Raw genomic sequence first — 25,328 nt, forward strand, 5'->3', positions numbered from 1 at the left:
AGCAAGATTGATAAATTTTTCACGAAGCTTTTCATTAGAATTTTTTTAATAATTCAAGAAAATTATCAGCAGTAAGAGTTCGAACATTTAAGTCTAAATCTTCAAACTGTGATTGCAATTTATACATCATTTCATCACAATGGAATTTATCATTATTGCAATCAGTGCATTTATTAACATCATCCTGTTCACTATCAGAACTAGGCAATTCAATATCATTTTCAGATTCAGAATTACAATTATAATCAGATTCGGAACCTGAAGTATATAATATACCATAAACTTGATCATGCACCTCATCAGAGAGTCCTAAAGACTTACGTTTTTGAAGTTTACAATTAGGAGCTATATGACCATATTGGTTGCACCTATAGCACTTGATTTTTGTTAAATCTCTTTTGGATCTATTCTTCATAAATCTGGTAGACTTACGATAGTTTTTTCTAGTCTCACGCTCTTCTTTGGTTCCATTTCTAGAGTGTTTCTTTCTATAAGGTTTATCAGATTTAGAATATCTTTGGCTTTTCCCTGTCTTAGTAGAAACTAGTTTATCCATACCAAATTGCTCACAAAAATCTCCTAGTTGGGATTTTTCTCTAATCTTGTCAAACTTAATTTGTCTAGCCAATTTCAACTCATTGTACAATGCTAAGCCTTCTTGAGTACAGGCTGCTATAAGCTGACCATAAGTCTGTTCTACAAATTTTATTTCACCATAAGATTCCTTAAGTGTTTTTCTCACTCTTTCAGCAAAAAGAGGGGGAAGACCATCAATGAATTTTGCTTTCCAATGTTCATACTTACTTTCAGGTAAATCCATAACCCTACTTAGAAAGGTATCTTTATACCACCTAAATTCTCCTAAGGTTCTACATCTAAGACCATTAAGGAGTGTTCTGATGTTTTCATATTGGTTGGTAAATCTACCTCCAAAATGTTCTATAATGGTAAGCATAAGGGTATATACAACATCTTCTCTACTCGCAAGTAAAGGTCTTCCCAAGTTATCTTGGCCAGGAGTGTTATTCCTAGCAGTAAAAATGGCATTTCTTTTTTCTGCTGTTAAGAAGTTGTCCCACCAACCACGAAGTTGGCCAGTAAAACCAGCAACTATCATTTTACAAATAGTTTCATCATTACATCTTGAACAATTTTTAGCAGATGCCGTGGCTTTTGCTATGGTAGAATACATTAACATACGATGAACAAGAATGGAGATTTGCCTATCAGAAAATCCATCTATGTTCCATTCATATATTGCATCACCATTATAAGACATATTAGTCTGATTCCAGTGCCTTTCCTCTATTAGAACATCTTGAGGAGTTGGTCATGGATAATAAGTGGCAGTCATATGGGGAATATCAACATATTTTCCCCCAGTTACTTTCTAATTATTCCTCTGAGCTTATTGAGCTTGAAAGAAATTGTATTTCCTACATTTGCAGTAGATTCGAGAGTATCAGCAAAATTAGACTCTAGATTGTTGACAAAATCATCAGACAAATCAAGGGGTTTAATATTCAAATGTGAGAATTTTTTATCTAACAATTTTTCCAATTATTCTATATGAGATGGTTTTTCAAATCCTTCAATATCAAGAGGTATCTGAATACAGGGTCTAGACAATATTAAATCATCTGCGTTGCTTTCTAAAGTAAAAGAAATATCAGATGACTTCGTATTATCTTTAAGCTTTTTAACCATTTCAGTTAATTCATCAAGTTTTTTTATCAAGAGAAGAAATATGTTCTCCTAGAACTTTAACATACAAACTCAAATAGTTATTCTGAGCAATAAGATTATTTATTTCAGAAATAGTGATTTTTCCAATATCATCATCAATGAATTTCTGAAAAGTAGAGAAAGACATTCCAGTATTATTAGGTAATACAAAGGAAGATTGAGGAGGGTAAATTGCCTGAGTAATTGTACCATCACAATTTTGATAAGATCTTTCAACGATTTTCACATAGGAAGGCAAATATGCAGACATAAACCATGGCACAAAACAACAACAACAACAGACCCAGTGTATTCTCACAAAGTGGGGTCTGGCATGACACAAAATAAATAATTTTATTATGTAATGCACGCATTTCATAGAATTTTTCAAAGATATTTTTCAATTCATCAGGACTATATGTTTCAAAAAACCATGTCCTAAAGGTTTTCCATTTTTCACCAAAAAATTCTTTTCTAATATAGTTCTTGCCTGTGAACCAGGACTAAAATCAATTAGTTGTGGTATCATGATTAAATAAAATTAATATCAAACTCCATTTCAGAGGGAGTAGGATTTTCATTATCAAAATCTTGCACTATATTTGTTTTAGGATTGATCTTAATTTTTTCTACATTTTTAGGTAGATCATGTGAATCAGCAGTGTTTAGAGTATGCAAGGATGCAGCACGACTCCTAGCCGGACCATAAACTGGTTTGACTGGGGAGATATGATGCATAGCAAGCAACATTCTAGGTATAGAAAAGGAATTTCGGTTATAAATAGTAGAATTATCGTCAAATTGTAGACAGATTCTCCCGTCAGTAGTTTGAGTTTCATGAGTTAACTCTTTATTTGTCACATAGTCCGCAAGTTGATTTGGAGAAATGAATGAATTTAAAATCCATATTTTTGAGAAATTAAGCTCATCCCATTTGATAGGTCTTCTCTTAGTGACTCTGAATTTTGCAAAATTTGTCTCAATTAGAATGGTATAATCAGAAGCATTATCTACCAATTTACATTGAGGATTCATTACAGATAATAAGCGGTAATAAATACGATAAGATAAACATATAAGTTCAGATCCGAACGCATAATTATAACCATGGATTTTTACATTTAGAGTTAAAGCATCAAGAATATTTTGATCAGTCAAAGATAATTGTAAATTTAGTTGAGTATTAAAATAAACAGGGCCATATGCAAGAGTGGACTCAATAGATCCCACCGGAGACTATCTAAAATTTAAATTTCTAGCATCGCGCAGTGCAGCTAGAAACGTCTATGGAAGTCCCTTTAAAGTTAAGGGTTTAAAAGCAATTTGCACTAAGCCAATAAGCATAAAATTATAATAGTTTTTAAATATATCAATATCATTTTGATTAAGTAGTTTAATAGTTTGTTCATCAGCATTTAAAGCAATAGATTGTTTGGTGATTTTTATTATTTGTTTATATATGAAAGCTCCAGACTCTATCAAAATATAAAAGAATCTTTTTAATTTCTTGACTTGGTTCCAAAATGGAGGTACAGTCGAGTTCAATACACTTATGTTAACCTTGTCTCTGTGACACCGTCTAGTAAGTTGTGCTTCTCTAGCTCGTATTGTTAAGAAAAGGGCGAATTTCCGCACAATTAGAACTTCTAGACACACAGGTTCAACATAAGGTTATTAAATCTCTAATAGGCCCCATGTTTGGGTAAAAGAGTCCATACAGTCATAAAACTACTTAAGATTCTTTTCTATTTCGGTTGGTGCTTTGGTTCGGTCTTCCGACTTAGGCTTAATCCGATATTATTATATGGTCTGGTAGGCTGAGTGGCATACCTCAACCTAAGAGATCCTGTAAATGAGGCAATTTGTACTAAGCCAATATGCATATAATTATAATTACGTTTAAAAATATCAATATCATGCTTATTTAGGGTCTCCCTGAAACATTTTTAGCTGCTTTGCGTGATGCTAGAAATCTAAATTTTTGAAAATCCTTAATGGGATCTATTGAATCTACTCTTGCTTATGGTCCTGTATATTTTAATACTCAGCCAAATTTACAATTATCTCTAACTGATGTAAATATTCTTCATGCTTTAACCTTAAATGTGAAAACTCATGGATATGATTATGCCCCTGGATCTGAACTAATAGGATTATCTTACCGCATATACTATAGATTATTATCAACTCTAAATCCTTGATGATAATTCTGATTGCACTATACTTATTGAAACTAATTTTATAAAATCTAGGGTCACTACCCGAAGACCTATTAGATGGGATGAAATTGATTTCCCCCAAACATGGATTTTAAATTCAGTCACTTCCCCAAAACAATTGGCGGACGATGTGACTAATTCAGAGTTAACTCAAGTAACTCAAAATCCAGATGGATGAATTTGTCTACAATTTGATAGTAATCTCCCAGTCTATAGAAATTCTTTCTCAATACCACGAAGACTTCCTTCTATTCATCATATTTCTCCTATAGAACCTCAGTATGGTCCAACTAGGAATCGAGCGGCATCTTTGCATACTATTAATTCTGCAGATTCGCATACTACACCTAAAGGTGTAGAAAAGATAAAAATCAACTCAAAAACTAATATAGTTCAAGATTTTGATAATGAAAATCCTACCCCATCTGAAATGTATTTTGACATCAATTCTGTCTAACCATGATGACACAACTTATTGATTTTAGTCCTGGTTCTCAGGCAAGAAAATATATTCAGAAAGAATTTTTTTCTGAAAAATGGAAAACCTTTAGGACATGGTTTTTTGAAACTTATACTCCTGATGAATTACGAAATATTTTAGAAGAATTCTATGAAATTTGTGCTTTACATAATAAAATTATTTTCTTTGTACCATGGTTCATGTCTGCATATTTACCGTCATATGTCAAAATAATCGAAAGATCTTATCAAAATTCTGATGGCACAATTACTCAAACACTCTATCCTCCTCAGTCTTCCTTTATATTACCCAATAATACTGGCATGACTTTTTCTGCTTTTCAAAAGTTTATCAGTGAAGATGTGGGAAAAATTACTGTTTCTGAAATAAATAACCTTATCATCCAAAATAATTGTTTGAGTCTTTATGTTAAGGTTTTAGGAGAACACATTTCCTCTCTTGATAAAAAACTTGACGAATTAATTGAGTTAGTTAACAAACTTAGCACCCAGATGAATTTCTCTAACATTCCTTCTACTTCCAAAATCACTGATGAAGAAGGATATATTTTATCAAAACCTTGTATTCAAAGACCTCCTGAAATAGAAGGATTTGAAAAAGTTTCTAAATTAGACCAATTAGAGAAACTCTTAGATAAAAAATTCTCTCGTTTAAACATTCAATGTCTTAATATTTTTGATGATTTTGTACAAAATCTTGAGTCTAATTTTGCTGATAATATTGAGTCTACTCAAAATACTGGAGATGTAATCTCTTCCGAGCTAAATAAGCTAAAAGGTATGATTAAGAAACAACCGGGAAAGAAATACGCTGATATTCCCCGTATGTCTACTGCATATTATCCACGCCCAACTCCTCAAGATGTTCTGATAGAGGAAAGGGAATGGAATTAGACAAATACTTCTTATAGTGGAGAAGCCATTTATGAATGGAATATTGACGGATTATCTGACCGACAAATCTCTATTCTTATCCATCGTATGTCCATGTATGCTACTATTGCCACAGCCACTGCTTCGCCAAAAAATTGGGCCAATCGCACTGACCCAACAATTTGTAAAATGATTGTTGCGGGATTTACTGGCCAACTTCGAGGCTGGTGGGATAATTTCTTGGACGATGATAAACGCGAGGCTATTTTTAATGCCACCAATGACAAACCCGGGAAAGATAATCTAGGCCGACCTCTTTGGGCAGGACGTTCAGATGCTGTCTATACCCTTATGCTTACAGTTATTGAATATTTTGGAGGAAGATTTACTAATCAGTATGAAAACATTAGGACCCTTCTTAATGGTTTAAAATGTAAATACTTAGGCGAATTTAGATGGTATAAAGATACCTTTCTTAGTAGGGTTATGGATTTACCCGAAAGTAAGTATGACCATTGAAAAGCTAAATTCATTGATGGCCTTCCACCTTTATTTGCTGAAAGAGTTAGAAAATCTCTTAGAGGATCTTATGGAGAAGTCCAGTAGTCAGAAAAAACTTATGGTCAGCTTATTGTAGCTTGTACTCAAGAAGGCTTAGCCCTTTGCAACGAGTTGAAATTAGCTAGACAAATTAAGCTTGATAAACTCAGAGAAAAATCCCAATTAGGAGACTTTTGTGAGCAATTTGGTATGGATAAACCCTTCGTACGACAACCCCAAAGATATTCCAAGCCTAATAAATCCTATAGAAATAAACGTTCTAGGCATAGAACCAAGGAAGAACGTGAAACTAGAAAATCCTTTCGTAAGTCTACTAGATTCACGAAAAATAGATCCAAAAGAGAATTAGCCAAAATTAAATGCTATAAGTGTAACCAGTATGGTCATATAGCTCCAAACTGCAAATTACAAAAACTCAAGTCCTTAGGACTTTCTGAAGAAGTTCATGACCAAGTTTATAATTTATTATATACCTCTGATTCCGAATCTGATTCTACATCTGAAGATGATTTTGAATTACCTAATTTTGATAGTGAGCTTGATCAGGTTAATAAATGTAATGACTGTGATAATGATGTTTGCAATTGTGATGAAATGATGTATAAACTTCAAGCACAATTCGAAGATCTTGATTTAAATGTTCAAACTCTTACTGCTGAAAATGTTCTCGAATTACTAAAAGAAGTTACTGATGAAAAACTGCGTGAAAAAATCCTTAATTTTGCTACTCAAAAAACTTCTGCTAATACTAGTATTTCTAAAGATAACTCTTTTGATAATCATCACATGTCTTATTCCTTAGCCGAAGTTAATCGACGTCTTGCGTTGAGTAAAACCCCAGGTAGAGATACTACCTTTAATGATTTAAAAATCGAAGTTGAACAATTGAAAAGGGAAATTGTTTCCTTAAAACAAAATCAGATGATCTCCGATCATAGAATTTCAAAAATTGAAGAAAAGATTATTGAAATCTCTGAAACTTCTTTTACCTCAAAAGGAAAAGATAAGGATTTGGAATACTCTGAAAATGATGAAATTGATAAACTTAGTCCAACAGAAGATTTGAAAAGGGATTATTTCTTGGGGATGATGCAAATAGTTACAGCTCATAAATGGTATATAAATTGCACTATTTTGATAAATAAGGAATTTTCTGTCACTAATGTTGCTATGATTGATAGTAGTGCTGGCGTTAGTTGTATTCAAGAAGGACTAATTCCAACTAGGTATTTTGAAAAAAACTACTCAAATAGTAAAATCTGCATCTGGTCATACTCTTGATATCAACTATAAATTACCAAATACTCATATATGTCGAGATAAAGTCTGCATTCCTCATTTCTTCTTTTTAGTAAAAAATCAGTTATATCCTCCTATTATCTTAGGAACACCTTTTATAAATGCTATCTATCCTTATACACATATTGATATAAATGATTTTAAGGCTACTTATAAGAATAAACAAATCTCTTATCCTTTTGTTACTCATCCTGTAACAAGAGATATAAATACCCTTATCAATATGAAACAAAAGCAAATTAATTTTTTACAATTGGAACTAATGAGTATTAATATTTTTGATACTTTAAAATCAGTAAAAGTCCAAGAAAAAATAAAAATGATTTCTAATCAATTGATTCTTGATATTTGTGCGGATCATCCAAATGCTTTCTGGAATCGAAAGAAGCATATTGTTTCTCTTCCTTATGAAAATGACTTTAGTGAAGAAAAGATTCCTATAAAATCTCGACCCCGTCAAATAAATACAGAGTTAGTGGAATTCTGTAAGACAGAAATTGATAATCTTTTACAAAAGGGTCTTATAAAACCCTCAAAATCTCCTTGGTCTTGTACCTCTTTTTATGTCAATAATGCTGCTGAAAAGGAACGAGGAGTACCTCGACTAGTTATAAACTATAAACCTCTGAATAAAGTTTTAAAATGGATTCGATACCCTATACCGAATAAAAAGGACTTACTTTCCAGATTATATGATGCTAATATATTTTCTAAATTTGATTTAAAATCTGGATATTGGCAAATTCAAATTGATAAAAATCATACTTATAGAACTGCTTTTAATGTCCCTTTTGGACAGTGTGAATGGAATGTCATGCCATTTGGTTTAAAGAATGCTCCTTCCAAATTTCAAAAGATTATGAATGACACTTTTAATCCCTATATGGACTTTATCATTGTCTATATTGATGATATTTTAGTATTTTCAAAAACCCTTGAGTCTCATTTTAAACATTTGCATATGTTTAAACAAATAATTATTCAAAACGGCTTAGTCATCTCTAAACCAAAGATAAGTTTATTTCAGACAAATATTAGATTTTAAGGACATAATATTTCTCAAGTTTCTATTGAACCCATACAACTAGTTCTAGAATTTGCTAAAAAATTCCCTGATATTATTACTGATAAAAAACAGCTTCAAAGGTTCCTCGGTAGTCTTAACTATATTTCCCCTTTTTATAAAAATTTGTCTAGAGACTTAGCTCCTTTATATGATAGACTAAAAAAGGATCACAAAACTCCTTGGACTCAAGCACACACTAATTTAGTCAAATTAATTAAAAACAGAGTTCAAACCCTTCCTTGTACTTCTATTGCAAACCCTAACTGTTTAAAAATCGTTGAAACTGACGCTTCAAATATTGGATATGGCGGAATACTTAAATAAGTTAATCCCCATACGAAGACCGAATGTTTGATTCGATTTTATTCTTGTAAATGGACGAAAAGTCAGAAAAAATACGCCATGGTAGCCCATGAAATGTTAACTATTGTAAAATGCGTTTTAAAATTCCAAGATGATTTGTATAACCAAAAATTTATAATTAGAACTGATGCTCAATCCGTCAAATTTATGTTTAATAAAGACTTCAAACATGATGCCTCTAAATTAATATTTGCGCGGTGGCAAGCTCAATTAGCCCCTTTTGATTATGAAATACAATATAAAAAGGGTAGTGAAAATTCTTTGCCTGATTTTCTATCTCGAGAATATCTAACATGAATTTTTATACATACTTCTTCTCTGAGAAAACTATAATAACTATTATCAAATGCATTCCTCTAAACGAAGATATTTATTTTCTTATCTTAGAAACTCTAATTCGTAGCCTAATAGAAGAAGAAAATTTTGTTCACCACGACGAATTCCTTGAAAAAGAAATTTATTGGTTTGATATTGACTTAAGTGATTAATGTTTACAGATATAATGAAGTTCTTTCTACACTTCTTCTCTGCAAAGTTCTTAATCACCTTTATAAAAACATTTCCTCTAAATATGGATTTACACATGCTCATACTACGGAAAGTCATTGAGGACCTTATCACAAAGGACACACTTTATGAAGATCTCTCTGAATATATGTCATGGTATGCTGATCAAATTCCTGATTATTAATGTAGTATGGATCCTCCTTGGCAACTCGCCAAAGGTAGAGGACGAGGTGGAAGAAATCAAAACTCTTCATATCAAGGAGGACGAACAAACCCTTCATATTTTGATCGAAGAAATTCTGGATATAGCTCAGCAAGTTCTAATTTCCCTATATTGCAGCAAGGAAATAGAACTTTAATTAATTAAAAAATTCCTCGAGATAAATCTTCATCATCCAAAACTCTAAATACTGGTTCTTCTGTATATTTAGAAGACATTCCTGAAAATCATCCATTATACAAACAACTGTAATCTTATCTATCAGATCAACAAAAAACTGCAGATTCTTTTGCGTCCATAGTTCAAGAAAATTCTGAAGATAAGCCTTCATATGAAAAACTGGATGCTAGAGAACTTATATTATATATTGAAAATCAGCATATTCCCGGACAAGAAAATTCTGAAGAAGCATGGAGACTACTCAAAAATTACCTTACTGCCAACGTATATTTTATTGGCGAATCATACAAAACTCAAACTTATTATGAACATATATTAGTGCAATCCTTCAGTGCAACCTTTGATCACAGCCCCCTCGGAGAAACTACCCCTGGAGTTCATGGATACTCTAAAATGGTAATTAAAAAACTTATTCCTATTGAAGAATGGGGAATTTCGTCAATGACTCAACGATCTATGCCAATGGGACCAATGGGCCAAACACTTGCCAATTTCACTTACTGGGATTATATTAAAGTCTTTTCTCAAGTATTATATTATAATAATTATAAGCACAAACACACTTGGTTCATAAAAATTTGTGCTAAAGTATTTGAAAAACCTATCCCAAACTGGTTTATTCAATGGTGATCTCAACATGGACCTACGGTCAAAATATTACCTCCAGAATATTCTTCTTTATATTACTCATGGAAAAGGTCCTCTCCTTTCTTAATCGAATTATATCTTTTAGATCATATTTGTAAAATCGATACTATTGATCAAATGTATTTCTATATAGAATTCTCTATCCCTTGGATCCATCATTGGTCCATAGAAATAGGCTATGACACTCAACAAATTCCAGCCTTATACCGAATATTTTATTATAATTTCTGGGACAAATTGCTTTGGAAAGATCCAGAGACTAAACTCACCTACGGTCATGACCAACGGGAGGAAATAGTCAAGAAAATTGCTGAATATGAAAAAACTCCCAAAAAATCAATTTTGGTGGAAGAAAGGAGTCTTAACTATGTTTCTCGAAGAATATCTACACATGACGGCAATAAAATGCAAATGATAGAAGAATATTTATCAGAGGTCAGAGATAAATTACTTCAAACTGTTGAGCAAAATTCAGACATATCAATGAATAGTACCGAAACAAATACTGAAGATATTACTGATTCACAAAAAGCTGAAGCATTCATCAAGAAATGGAAAGGAAAAGACAACACATGACTAATGGATAAGATATGAATAATGGATAAGATATAACTGTAACAATTTCCTCTTTGTAATAGTAAAATCACTGTGCACAGGGACCCATCTATTACTGTGCAAGATTCTCTTTTTTATTATTTATAGGCGCCTCATTCCTGAGAAGAGGCAAGAGTTCAGAAATTCTCTCCTTTTATTTTTCAAAACCTCTCTCTCTCCCTCTCTCTCTTTGTAATATATTCAAGAATTAAATAAAGAAGAAGCTACTTGTTTACTACTATTTCAGTTTGGTTCCCGGCTAGCCAGGTACATATCTCTTTACTACTTATATTCATTTACTTAAACTTCTACCATAGTCCAGCCGTGACTATGTTCGGCTAAAAAATTTTCTTATATCTATGTTGAAGATCTAACTTCGCTGACATGTTATATTATATTATATTATATTATATTATATTTATTTTTCTACTAATATATATAAGTAGAGGTTTTGTAGTACCACAAAAGACAAATTTTTGTCGTCATTTTTATGGTGCAATAAAATGGTTACACATGCATATTATTTTTTTTTATATTTATTAGTTTTGTCCTCATGTATTATTTTAATAATATTTTTATTTAGACCTTTGTAATTGAATTATACATGGTAGTAATTTTTTATAAATATCTTTTTATTCCTTATTAAATGACTACCAAAGGTATTTCGATAATTTTATGATGCAATAAATATTTTTGAAATCGATGTATGTCTATATGCATGTGTAATCATTTTATTTACTGCTATATATAAGTGAAGGTTTGGGTGACTAAAATTATTGTCGCGCCTCATTTTTCTCGCGAAAAGCGGGATTCGACATGAGAAACTCTCTTTGGGATTGTTTGAGAGGAGTGTGAAGAGGTATCACCTAACATATTAAGGTGCATTAGGGCACCAGTCTAGGCTAACTACGAACCTATTTTGTTATTTAGTCTTAGTTCACCAGAAATTTGGGCAAGGGTTCAAATTACCTCGAAAGAAATGTGTTAAGCACCTTTCGAGGTCCACAAAGATGATTTTCGGCCGAATTCATATTTTACGTGGAGTTTCTATGTGATCAAATAAAGGTTGATTATTATTAACTTAATATTAACTAAGTGATAAAGTAATTAATAAACAAACATGTTATTTGGTTATTCTTATTTGATAATTACCTAAGTGGTAAACAACACAAGAATTAATAAAAGAATAATAAAAGAAAAAAAGAGAATTTCATAAATTATAGCAAAGGGGACTGCTTAAATAAACTAACTACCCCAAATAGATAAGCAAATAAAAATAAAATAATAAAATCAAAAAGTCGAACAAAGGAAATGCTTTTGGTTTCATTCGAATCAAAAACCCAACTTGTTTAATCATTATCCAACCCACTGACCGAATTCTTAGACAAGTGACAATGTCATAAGTTGTGTAATATATGTTGGAGATCATCACTTCCAAATGATTACCCGCTTTGCCCCATCTAAGCTGGTTGCTAACCTAAAGGTGCACTAAAAAAGGATAAAACTAACGCCTTTAGAAATTCTTATCGTCCTACCTATCTGTAACGCCCCGAATCTGGTACTCGGAATGCTACATGATGCTCATGACCCCGAAGGACCACAAGCTAACCTATGACTGATATTTGTACCTGAGCACTGCATAATATACTATATAAATACAAAATAAAAGGCTGAAAGGCCATAAGGTTCAAATATCTGATAAAATATAACATCTGAAAAATACGGTATATCAATACCAAAACGACTAAAATAACTGCCTGAACATGCTATAGTCTGAAAGCCTAAAAAACTGATTGAATAAGGAGTTGATGGGACATGTCCCCAACTAACTCCAACTACTGAAATAAACTAAGTACTGAAAGAATGAAATAATCAAATAATAACATCATCGAATGATGAGGACTCACTGCTAGTCTGACTGCTGAAACTGGAATGCTACTGATGCTATGGAGTTCGTGCTTCTTAACCTATGACATAAAACACCATAGCGCAAAATAAAAGTATGCGTCAGTACGTGAGAATGTACTAGTACGCAAGTGAGGTAAACTAAATGCAAGGGTTCATATGCATGAACTATAGCTGATTGACATGAACATAAATATGACTGCGTGAGAATACATGCATGAATACGTGAACTATAACTAAAATCATGATAATACTGAATCTGAATACTGATAACATGAGTTTCATATTAATTGAGTGACTGTTTCTAACAGTCCTGATTCTAAAAAACTATTTGAGTTCTTTTACTGAGACTAAGACTGTGGGAAGTAGTCATTTAATCGACATGCCCCTAATAAGCTATTATAGCTGAGTTGGGGTCCAATCTATAACCCCAATTAGAATGGTATTAATACCGCGCCACTGGTAAGGACAAGCTGTGAGTGACCCTCATCTTATCTTATTATTATTATTATTAGTAGTAATAAGATAAGATAAGAAGTATAAAATAGAAATAGAAATTAAAAAAAGTTAATTTTGGCCTTTTTTAAACAAAAAACAAGAAGTAGCAAATCCTAGCTTATTTTTTTCTAGCTTATAATCTATTTACATTTGACCAAGCAATTGAATTTTTTGACCTTATAATTTTCATTTATTGGTGTCCTTATAATTTTCATTTATTGGTGCTCGATTGGCGGGAAAGAAGATTTACTTGTTTGAATGAAAAGTTAACATTTCTCTTCACATTAGCAAGTTAGTATAATTTGGTTTATTCCTTAGTGGACAATTATGTGAAGAGAATAATTAGTGGGCAATTAATTGGACAAAATATGTAACATTTCTTTTCACGTTTCTCTCAAATTATACCAAGGACAAAATCTGTAACATTTCTCTTCACATAAGCAATTATACTAACTGTTGGCCAATTATCACAATTGTCCAAATTCTCTTCACATTTCTCTTGCCCATCTTTATTAATTTCAAAGTTCAAACTTCAATTTACACAAATACTTATAACGTTTGAATAGATGTGTCATTTTCTAATACTATTATATAATGTCAAATATAAAATATTTCACCATTATATCACGATAAACTCAACAATGCAATATAAGAAAATTAAAATAATATTTGAAATAAATATTATTAACATAACCATGAAGAAACAACTAATCTTTTAATTGCACATCAACGTTATACGAAATCTTAACATAACCATGAAAAAACAAATAATCTTTTAATATATAACTATCTTTTTCATACACAAACATTCAACACTTAAACTTTTTAAAAAATGATTTTTTAGCGCACAAATTAATAGTCATTCGTGAAAATATTTTTAATATATATATATATATATATATATAAGGGTATTTCAGGCATTTTGATAAAAAAAAGTGCTTAAAAGCATTATTTACCAAACACATCAATAACTTTTTTAAATTTCAGCACTTTTATCCAAACACTTAACTGTTTATTTTTAAAATAAGTTCATCACTCTCAAAGACACTTTTAAAGAACTTTTTTAACCACTTTTTTTCAGCCTATCCAAACGGGTTCTAAATTTCAAATATGATAAAATAGTCAAACATCTTGCCCAAATGCCAAGTGTTTCCTAATGATGTTATATTTAAGGTGGATCCCACATTTTTTCTAGCATAATTTATAAAGACATATGTTTTGTAAATTAATAATTAATCTATTTTAGTGGGATATTATCTAAATTTCAATTCTTTTTGAGTATGTGTAATTTTTACTTTTATTTTATTAGAATAGAAATATCTAGAAAAAAATATAACTATGTTCTTGTATACTTATAAAACTTCCATAACAGAATATGAAATTTAATTCTAAACAAAAATATATAAAGTATTCGTATGATTTGAGATCAATTTTGGGCACAAATCAAATCAACTTAATCTTTTGATCAATTCTAATCAATTTTTAATGACAAAAAAAAATAAAATGAAATCTCTTTTGATAAATGTCAATCCTATCCCAAAGTTGTAAAATATCTTATATGAACGCTACAACTTCTTTAACAAGCTTTTATAAAAGTTTTGTGTTGGTTCTAATACATAAGACTCATTTTCATTCCCTTTTATAAGTTGTAAATTTTGTTCATACTTTATTATGATGTATGAGAATTTATGTGATAATCTTTTTATTAAATATAAATTTAAATAATATACTTGAATCAAATGGGAAGAATAATATTAAATTTAAAGTAAATTATATCTGAAATTTGTTACATTTTAATATTTTTTGAATTGTGGTGTTCAAACGAGTTTTCTCCCCTCTTAACTAAATCCACGAAATAAATAAGTTACTTTTGAATGTAACATTCATTATTATTTTTTATAATTTTTTGCCTAAAATTATTGATAGTTAATTTATATTTAAGGTAGAAATTACAAATATAACCAAGGTTATAATGGTGTTTCCATAATTTTTAAAATATTTTTGTATAGTTTTTTATGTTGACCCCACTACAACTCTATTTTAAATGAAAAAAATAGATATAATGGTTATTTTATTAGAATCTTTTCAATGTCATTAATAATTTAATCATTTCACACGAATTCCACACACCTTAACTATAAGTCTATTTTAATATTTAGTAAAAAACATTAAATGCATTATATCAGAATGTTTATATTAATATATCCCATGTCTCAATTCAAATAGTATCTATCATGTTAACTTTTGTTAATTCTCTTGATTCTCTTTATTTGAGGTATTAAATTTCCTCATCGGGTAGGCAAGTCACTTAAAAAGAAATTTCTTACTCACTATATTAAATTAATCATTTATTTTTAACGCATAGAAGACAAGTCATAAAGGAAATCCTTTAATATTATGATTCATTAAAACGTTCATCCAATAGGTCCTTATTTTCGTTTGTTAAACACCCATAAAATGAATTTAAATGTATTTATAATCAATTTATGTAAGGATTGGTATCCTTTATTGCTTCGTATGATTCTATATAAAATATTAAAAAATAGATATTTATAATTTTTATATATTCTCGTGTATAATTTTTAAATAAAGTATAAAATGAAAAACATTACAATTGTTTAATCTACGAGAATGTGTTTGACTTGATATTAAAATAAGCATTAGAATGTGTGACATTTTAATGTTAATTATAAAACCTTAAATAAATTGTAAGTTATAATTTGATTCTATAAATATAAAAAAGTTATATTTTATCATATAGTGTATTTGTACTTACATTTCCTATTGTGTTTATTCAAAAATATTAATTACCATTTTTTTTGAAAAATTAATTAAATACATATAAATATATTTGAAATTATAATATTGGGCCTATAAATGGGCCTGTGGGTGATGCAATTTTATTAAATTTAAATCTGTACAAAATTCAGATTATATTAAATTCAAAATATATTAATTCCGAATAAATATTACGGATTAATATAATTGAATTAATTATTTAAGTCCAAATAGGTATGGATTTAAATAAAGCCCAAAATTTATTGGGTTAGTCCATTAATTTGGGTTACAAATGATGAGCCCACTTTACTAAGCCCAAAATATTATCATATTCTAGAGGCCCAAATAAGCGCCACATGTCAAATGACGTGGCATGCCAAGTCAAGTGAAAGAGCCAATAAGACCGTGCCATATGTCAAACTGATGCAGCAGACCCATGAAATAAAAGCCCATAAAAGGCGCCATATCACTTAAATCTGATTAATCAAAGGAAATCCATATTCATCATGACTCTTCATTTCCTACAACTATAAATAGGGGCCTCATAATTCAGAAAAAAGGACCCCCCAGATCTCTAACAAGTAGCAAGAGAAAGCTCGTGGATCAAACTCCACAATTTCTCTGAAAAGCTCAAACATTCAAATCAAGTTCATCAAGATTCAAGATCAAGACCGCAATATTCAAGAACAAGCTCAAAAACCCTTGAATTCAAGCACAAGTCAAGATCAAGTCCCTTAAATCAAGAAATCAAGTTCAAATTCAAAATCAAGCTCGAAGCCCTTGAATTTATATTTGAAAAGATGAATCAGAGGATTCATAGAGATTGTAACACTCGCATTGAAATTAGTAAAACGATTGTAGCAATATTTTTCTTGTCTCGAATTATTTATTTTTTGGTCTTGAAATTTTATTGTCCAATAAATTCTGGTACACCCAGTGGAACAATCTCTACCTCTCATCTCAACTTTTCATACTTCAAACTTTAAGAACAACGAAATGACTTTCAAGAAGGTCAATTCTCAATCAACTGCTTCCAAGGCTGCAGATTCAAAGTTCTCTGCTAAAGTAGAAAGCATCCTTGGTGTTACTTTCGGAAGCCTGGGAGCTATCATAAGAAGCAAGGCAGGCTTGCTAGGACAACAAACACATCCAGTATCGTCCATTCCAGCTTCAGTTATTGGATCTTCAACCCCAAAAAGAACGAAGTCCAATAAAAGTACTTTGGAAGGAGGAAGCAGTATGGCAGGATCGGTTAAGAAGACTCTAGCTCTACTTGAGCATTCCGGTTCCAAATACTCTGGCGAGTGATGGTCGTTTAACAAATGAGTCATCTCCACTTACACCACAGAAGCTGAGCACTTTAAGGATCAACTTATGTGACAATCCATGTTACTCTCCAATGTCTCTGGTAATTATGCAAGTAATAGTAACAGATGCCTCGTTTATGGAGGAACAACTTGCGAATATGACAAAGGCAATTGAAGGCCTGACCAACTATGTTCAGAATCAAGAAGCTAGGATTGATAAAATAGTGGATAGGGCGGAAGAATTGATAGACAGATAATCTATCCATGCACCGAGAAAAGCTCCAGAGGTTCATGAGATAGAAAATTCTGTGAAACAAACACCATCGACTAAAGAGGTGCAAGTTTCTGCTGAGAGAATGATCCCGATTGGGCAATTGAGGGAATTTATTGAAGGGACCCTCAAAGACAAGTATAAAGTTGTCACCAAGTCTTCCCTTGCATATGCCAAGCCTTACACTGCAAGAATAGATAGCCTCAAAATGCCTGATGGCTATCAATCCCCCAAATTTCAACAATTTGAGGGCAAAGGTAACCCAAAACAACATGTCGCACACTTTGTCGAGACATGTAATAATGTTGGAACTTACGGTGACTATCTTATCAAATAGTTTGTTCATTCCCTAAAAGAAAATGCCTTTGATTGGTATACAGTCCTCGAGCCTAACTCCATGGATAGTTGGGAGTAATTGGAACATGAGTTCTTAAATTATTTTTTATAGCAAAAGGCATACAGTGAGCATGATAGAGCTCACAAATACTCGGCAAAGAAAGGATGAGCCAGTCATCAACTTCATCAATCGGTGGAAAAATGTCAGTCTAAACTGCAGCGATAGGCTTAGTGAAACTTCTGCAATAGAGATGTGCGTCCAAGAAATGCACTGGGGACTTCTCTACATCTCGCAAGGAATTAAACCAAAAGCCTTTGAAGAGTTAGATACTCATGCTCATGACATGGAGTTGAGCATGTCTTCCGCTGGAAAGGAAGGAGCGCTTATTCATACCTTGAAGGGGAAAGAAAAAGCAGGAACCCAAAAGATGGGGAAAGTTTTTTCCCAAAAATGAAAATAAGGAGTCCATGAATGTTGATGTGTCTCCTGTGAAGGTCACTACAAAGGTAAGCAAGAAGCAAAAAGTGAAGACGACTTCTGAAGTACGTCCGAATAAAAAAACTTTAAAGGAGATATAAGAAAAGGAATATCCCTTTCTTGATTCTGAGATTTTCGATGAACTCCTTGAGCATAATCTCATTGAACTCCCAGAGATGAAGCATCCCAATGAAGCTGGAAGGACCAATGACCCTAATTATTGCAAATATCATAGGCTCATAAGTCATCCTCTGGAAAAGTGCTTTATCTTTAAATATAAAGTCATGCAACTAGCAAAAGAGAAGAAGATCTTCCTCGATGATGAGACGGCCAGTTCTCATCAAATATCTATTACTTTTGGCTCTCTCGACCTAGTCCAAACATGTGTCGAAGAGCATAATGAGAAAATATTAAAGCCTGATAGGTCTTTAGTTGACAAAGGCAATGATGAAGGTTGGACTCTGGTAACGAGGCACAGACGCAGGAGGATGAGTCTGCAAAATGAGTCATCCGAGAAGCCAACCAGAAGGAGAATGGTAAAGAAACCAAGGAAACAGAAGTTGGTTGAATTCCCAAAGAAGACGAGGGCGACTGAGCTTCAGACGAGGGCGACTGAGCTTCACCACCAAAAACCTTGCCGTCCAGTGACTTTAGAGGAATTCTTATCGAGTTGGTTTCGTGTAAACACTGCCCAAGTCAACCTTGAGGTGTCTTGTTTTAATACGACCAAAGAGGGGACAAAAGGTAAGAATCTACCCATGGAAGTTCCTTCACCTTCCGAAAAGCTTGCTAAAACTCTTGGCGAAGAGGAACATGTGTGTGATGTAAAAATCACATTAACAAATAACGATCTTCTGCTTGGTGAGGCCCTACATAACCGTCCCTTATACTTGATGGGTTAAATTTTAGGAAAGAAGATTAATAGAATCTTGATAGATGAGGGGTCTGGAGTTAACATCCTTCCTATCCGCACGATAAAAGAAATTAGCATCGCTACTAGCGAACTGGACAAAAGCCATATAATGATCCAAGGCTTTAATCAAGGGGGCTAGAGGGCCATGTGATGTATCAAGTTAGGGATTCATATGGATGATTTTCAATCAAACCCATTGATGCATGTGATCAATGCCAAAACTTCATACAATATATTGCTTGGTAGGCCTTGGGTGCATGGGAACAAAATTATCTCATCCTCTTACTATCAATGCTTGAAGTACCTCGAAGATGGAGTGGAAAGAAAGATAGTTGCCGATGATAAGCCATTCACTGAGGCTGAGTCATATTTTACCGATGCAAACTTCTACTTAAAAAACATGTTATGGATGAGAAAAGGGTTAAAGATGTCACCAAGACCAAGTGTGATGATCTTGTATCTAAGAAGGTCGCGGTTATTATTGAAAAAGTCGCCACCAAGAAACCTCTCTCTACTTCAAATAAAGAAGGTGTCGCTTTTACAAAAAAAAAGGCAACTCCCATTCTTCGTTACATACCGAAGGTAAGGAAATAAAAAGATCACCCATCGGATTCCCAAGATATTGTGTACCTTTAATTTCAACAGTTTGAGATTGTGTACGTTCCCTAAAAGGCTGTAAAAGGACAAGCATTGGCTGACTTCTTAGCAGATCACCTAATACCTAATGACTAGGAGCTGAGCGATGAACTCCCTAATGAAGATGCAATGGTTGTTAAAGTTAGATCCCCATGGAAGATGTACATTGATGGTGCCGCACATCGAGATGGAGCTGGTGCTGGTGTAGTGTTCATCACTCCATAAGAAAAGGTCATTCCATACTCTTTTACCCTAACAAATCATTGCTCTAATAATGTTGCTGAATATTAAGTTTTAATTCTTGGACTTGAGATGACAGTTGATATAAAAAAACTGCAATTACAAGTATTTGGTGACTCCCAATTGGTGATCAAGCAGCTTTTGGGAAGCTATAAAGTTAGAAAGCCTGAGCTACGACCATATCATGATTATGCACAAAAGTTAATGGGGTGTCTTGGAGGAGTAACCCTCGAACATGTGCTAAGGAGAGAAAATAAGCAAACTGATGCCTTAGCTGCTTTGGCCTCAACCTTAACTCTTCCAAATCAGACGCGAGTTACTATCCGCCAAAAATGGGTAGTACCGCCGTCAGATGATGATGTAGAAAACAAGGTTGAATATCTCGTTGCCGTGTTTGAAGCAATAAAAGAAGATTGGCGGCAACCTATCATTGATTACTTATGTTATGGGATACTTCCAGAAGATCCAAGGAGAAAGACTGACATTCGTCGTCGTGTACCTTCCTTCCTTTACTACAAAGACACACTGTACAGAAGATCATTTGAAGAAGTACTCTTACGGTGTTTGGGAAAGGAAGAAGTAATTCAAGATTTGCAAGAAGCGCACTCGGGAGTTTGTGGATCACATCAGTCTGGACCGAAGCTCCATTTTCACATTAAAAGATGGGATATTATTGGCCAACGATGGTAAAATATTGCTTGGACTATGCTAGAAGATGCAAAACTTGCCAATTCCATGCAAATTTCATACATCAACTTCCAAAGGTGCTGCATCCAACTGCAGTGTCTTGGCCATTCAATACTTGGTGAATGGATGTTGTTGGTCCACTACCAAAGTCTTTTGGTGGACACTTATACATCTTGGCCGCGATAGATTGCTTCTCAAAATGGGCCAAAGCTGTTGCTCTCAAGGAAGTAAATAAAGAAAATGTTGCGAACTTCATCTGAGTGAATATCGTCTACCGCTTTGGAATCCCTCAGTACATAATAACTGACAATGGAAATCCATTTGATAACAAGTTGATGAAAAAATTTGTGACCTCTTTGGTTTCAAGCAACACAAATCTTCTATGTACCATGCTACCGCCAATGGTCTAGCCGAAGCATTCAATAAGACTTTATGCAACTTGTTGAAGAAAGTCGTCTCCAAATCCAAATGAGACTGGCATGAGTGGATGGAAGAAGCTTTGTGGGCATATAGGACAACTTACCGTACACCGATAAAAGCAACCCCATACTCACTTACTTTTGGAGTTGAAGGAGCTCTACCACTTGAGCATCAAATACCTTCTTTTAGACTGGCCATTCTAGAAGGGCTCACTGATGAAGAAAATGCTAAGTTACGTCTTGAGAAGTTAGAAGATCTTGACGAGAAGAGGCTGGAGGCTCAACAAAATCTTGAATGTTTTCAAGCCCGGGTATCTCGTTCTTTCAACAAAAGGGTTCTCTTAAGGTGTTTCCAAGTTGGAGATCAAGTCCTTGTAGTAAGAAGGCCAATTATCACTTCTCATAAGTCTGGGGGAAAATTCACCCCAAAGTGGGATGGACCATATGTCGTACAAGAGACATATTCAAACGGTGCTTACAAGCTTGTCGATGCAGATGGCATGAGGATTGGCCCCATCAATGCCAAGTTCTTGAAGAAGTACTATTCTTAAAGGAAGATAACACTCCTTAAGGCACGAGTATAAACTGCATGTACACTTTTTAATACATAAGTATAAACTGCATGTACACTACTTAAGGCACGAGTATAAACTGCATGTACACTTTTTAAGACATAAGTATAAACTGCATGTACACTACTTAAGGCACGAGTATAAACTGCATGTACACTCTTGGACTTCAAGAGTATAAATTATGTACAACTCAAAAAGAAAATGAAAGTCCGCTAGGTTGAAAACCTCAAAAGAGGTGGCCTAGGCAAAATTTAGGAGACAAGAAAAAAACACTCACCCAGAACTACGTTGTGACTTGATCCTCTTTACTGAGGTACGTAGGCGCTTGGAATTTCATTCTGAGTTCAGTTGCACGAGTGTCAAAAAAAATATGTTCATACAGTATCTATCATATGGATACTAAGTATGAAACTAAGATCTACTTCCTTGGGGTGAGATGACCTAAGATCTACTTCCGCATCCACAACGTCAATCACATACTCCACTTGTAACTTCATTGGTTGCTTTTTAGTTTTTCAGACACAAAAAGAGACTTTATCATGATGTACCCAAAACTTCATCTTTCCACACTCTATATTAATTAGATCTCCTTCAGTTGCTAAAAATGGCCTCCCGAGTGTTATTGGTATCTCATAATTGATTTCACAATCAAGGACTACAAAATCTAATGGAAGGATGAATCGGTCAACATTAACCAACACATCATATAATATGCCCACCGGTTTTTTAATTGAATAGTCCGCCATCAAGAGTCTTATGGTAATATGTGTAGGAGCACCCAATCCTAGCCTTTGATACATAACATATGGCATCAAGTTGTACTAACTCCATGGTCACACAATGCCTTTTCAAATTTGTATGTCTCGATGGTGTGTGGAATTGTAAATGCCCCCAGGTCTTTTTCTTACTCCGCCATGGAATTTGATATGATATCACTACAACTATGAGTTACTTCATTACTTTTGCAAGTCATAAGTCACTTTTTTGAAATCGAGTAGTTTATTGACTTAGCATACCCTGGAATTTCTTGAAGAGCTTCTAACAATGGAATATTAATTGAGAGGTTGCTAACTTTTGCGAAGAACTTTTTGAACATGGCATTATAATCTTTTTTCTTTAACCTTTGTGGAAAGGGTAGAGAAATTTTCATTGGGAGCAATGAAACACTTTGAGATTCGTCCACATTTTTTATATCACCATCAATCACTTTAGGAGTTTGATCCTTATCACCCTTCTTTTCAACTATCATTAGTTCCTCATTACCCACTTTATGAGATGTTGGAGCACCATCACTTAATTTTTCAAACTGCTCCCTCTTTGCACTTGCTTGTTCATCAAGAGACTTTTTATCAACCTCAACCACATGTTCTCCAAGATTTTTACCACTTATACTGATGATTTCCATAACATAGGCATCATTCTTAGGATTGACCACTTTGTCAATAGGTAGACCTCCTTTTGGCCTAACATTGAGTTGGGTTGAAATTTGGCCCACTTATGTCTCCAATTGCTTAATGGAAAACGAATGAGATGTGATCGTTTTGTTTAACTAAGAGAAGTCACTTTTTAATCCCTTACTATTTTTGTTGGTACCTTCAATATGCATTAAAATTTGGGCAAGGACATCTTCGATTTTAATTTTTTATGGGTCTACCAATCTTGATTCATTGTCCTTAAAATGATCATGAGTAGGTATATATCTATCATATTCTCTATCCTTTTCCTTTAAATCTCAGTCTTCATCCGTCTCTCTATCGCACCAATCACGATCCCGGTCTCAGTTATTCTAACCTTGATTTCTGCCTTGCCTTTGGTAGGCTAGGTGGGAACCCCTCGGATGGTTTGCCAAGAACCATATCTCTTAATCGAATGCCTTAGCTTCATCTTCATCATAACCTTGGCACCTTTAGAGCAAACGACATTAATCACTTTTGAAGGTTCTCCCATCACGTGTTTCGTAAGGATATCTAGTTGGGTTATCACCTTGGCCATATTTTCATCCCTTTCCCCATCCTTTTTTCTTTGCTCTTTGTTGACATAAGATACGACAAGGACCCTATGGTAACTTTAGAGTCCTAGGAATGCCCCCCGCCCATAATTTGTTTTGTAACTTGGTCGATCAAAGTTGATGCAAATCCATATGAAAACTTAACAAGAAACCCTCCGGATGCATTATCAACAACTATTTTATTCACATTGGTCCAATGCCTGATAAAATATTTGGAGAAGCATCTTATCCGGCACTTCATGGTTCGGGCATTGCATGAGTTTGTTATTGAACCTTTTCCATGCCTCATATAAGGGCTCACCACTAAGTTGACAAAAAATTATGATTTTGTCTCTTATATAGAGCATTCTACAAGAGGGTAATATCTATCCAAAAGGGCCTCCATAGACCCAAGATATAATAGATCCAGTGGGTAGAGATCTCAACCATAAAACCGCTTCACACATCAAATAAAACGGGAAAAACCTCTTGAGCGTGACAAGTTTACCAATCCATTACCTCATACTAGCAACCTTATTTCTAAGATGATTCTTATGAAAATAGCTAATTCATCTAACACCCTTATTTCTATAATGATGCTAGGAATTAAGAAAATTCAAGTTGTTGTTCACAAACATCCATCTTCCAAGGATGATATGGAGTTCTTAGGCAATTAGAGTTTTGACTCTCAATTCTCAATTCAAACATGGGATAAAAGTGAAATCCAAAACAATTAACTAGTTATTTGGACTAACAATGAACACTCACACATTATCTACCACCTAATAAAGCATAATTTTATGATATGAATTTAGCTACTCATGAAATTAAAGATACAAGAATACCCAAATTGGCATTCAACTCATTCATTGAAAAGCAAAATAACTAAAATCTCCAACTTCAAATTCAATCAACAAAGCTAAATTATCTCTTAGGAACACTCCACAATTTTCTTCTCACTCACAAACTTGTTTAACTCTCCAAATTTGAAAAAATTCTAAAGATGCTGAAAAACATTAAGGGTTTTGCCTTTTGCATTTTGGGACTTAGCTCTTTGAAATTCCAATTTGCCTTTGAAACTTTCCTAGCTAGTAGCGATCGTGACTCCCACGATCGAAACAGTCACCTTGTGATTGTCACTGTCTGACTATTTTACCTATCATGATCACGACCCTCAAAGTGCAATTATAGCATTTAATGTTCATCTTTTGGGGCTAATCTTTAGCTTTTGCTCCTCTTGCTCATTTCTTACCTTTCAGCTTTGTCTAAATGCATTTTCATCAAACTTTTTGCAAATTCACAAAAATAGGAAATCAATTCATTTCAATAAAGTATTTGCTTCATATACATAATTGATTTATCGTAGTGTGCAAGGATTTGGATATTAAAAAATGGCAAATTTTCCACTTATTCGTAGGGCCCTCTACCAGTCCTAAAAACCCAACCCAAGGGAAGTATCTATCTAAACCAAGTCTAATGATTTTCAGTAACATACCAAGGCACTAAGACTACTAAGACTAATCCTAAGGAATAAGCATGTGCTAATATAAAGGGGAAAATAAAGCC

The 25,328-nt window shown here is 33.3% G+C and overlaps 1 non-coding gene and 1 pseudogene across 1 annotated transcript; both read left to right on the plus strand.

Moving 5' to 3' along the window:
• The first annotated feature begins 1,040 nt into the window (after positions 1-1,040).
• Positions 1,041-6,842, plus strand: LOC124896153 (annotated as a pseudogene).
• Positions 6,843-24,017: 17,175 nt separating this feature from the next.
• Positions 24,018-24,123, plus strand: LOC124896409. The gene has a single exon (XR_007052772.1). It is a non-coding gene; the product is annotated as a small nucleolar RNA R71 (small nucleolar RNA).
• Positions 24,124-25,328: the final 1,205 nt, after the last annotated feature.

The sequence above is a fragment of the Capsicum annuum genome, chromosome 2 (genome assembly GCF_002878395.1).
Source record: "Capsicum annuum cultivar UCD-10X-F1 chromosome 2, UCD10Xv1.1, whole genome shotgun sequence".
Classification (NCBI taxonomy): Eukaryota; Viridiplantae; Streptophyta; class Magnoliopsida; order Solanales; family Solanaceae; genus Capsicum; species Capsicum annuum.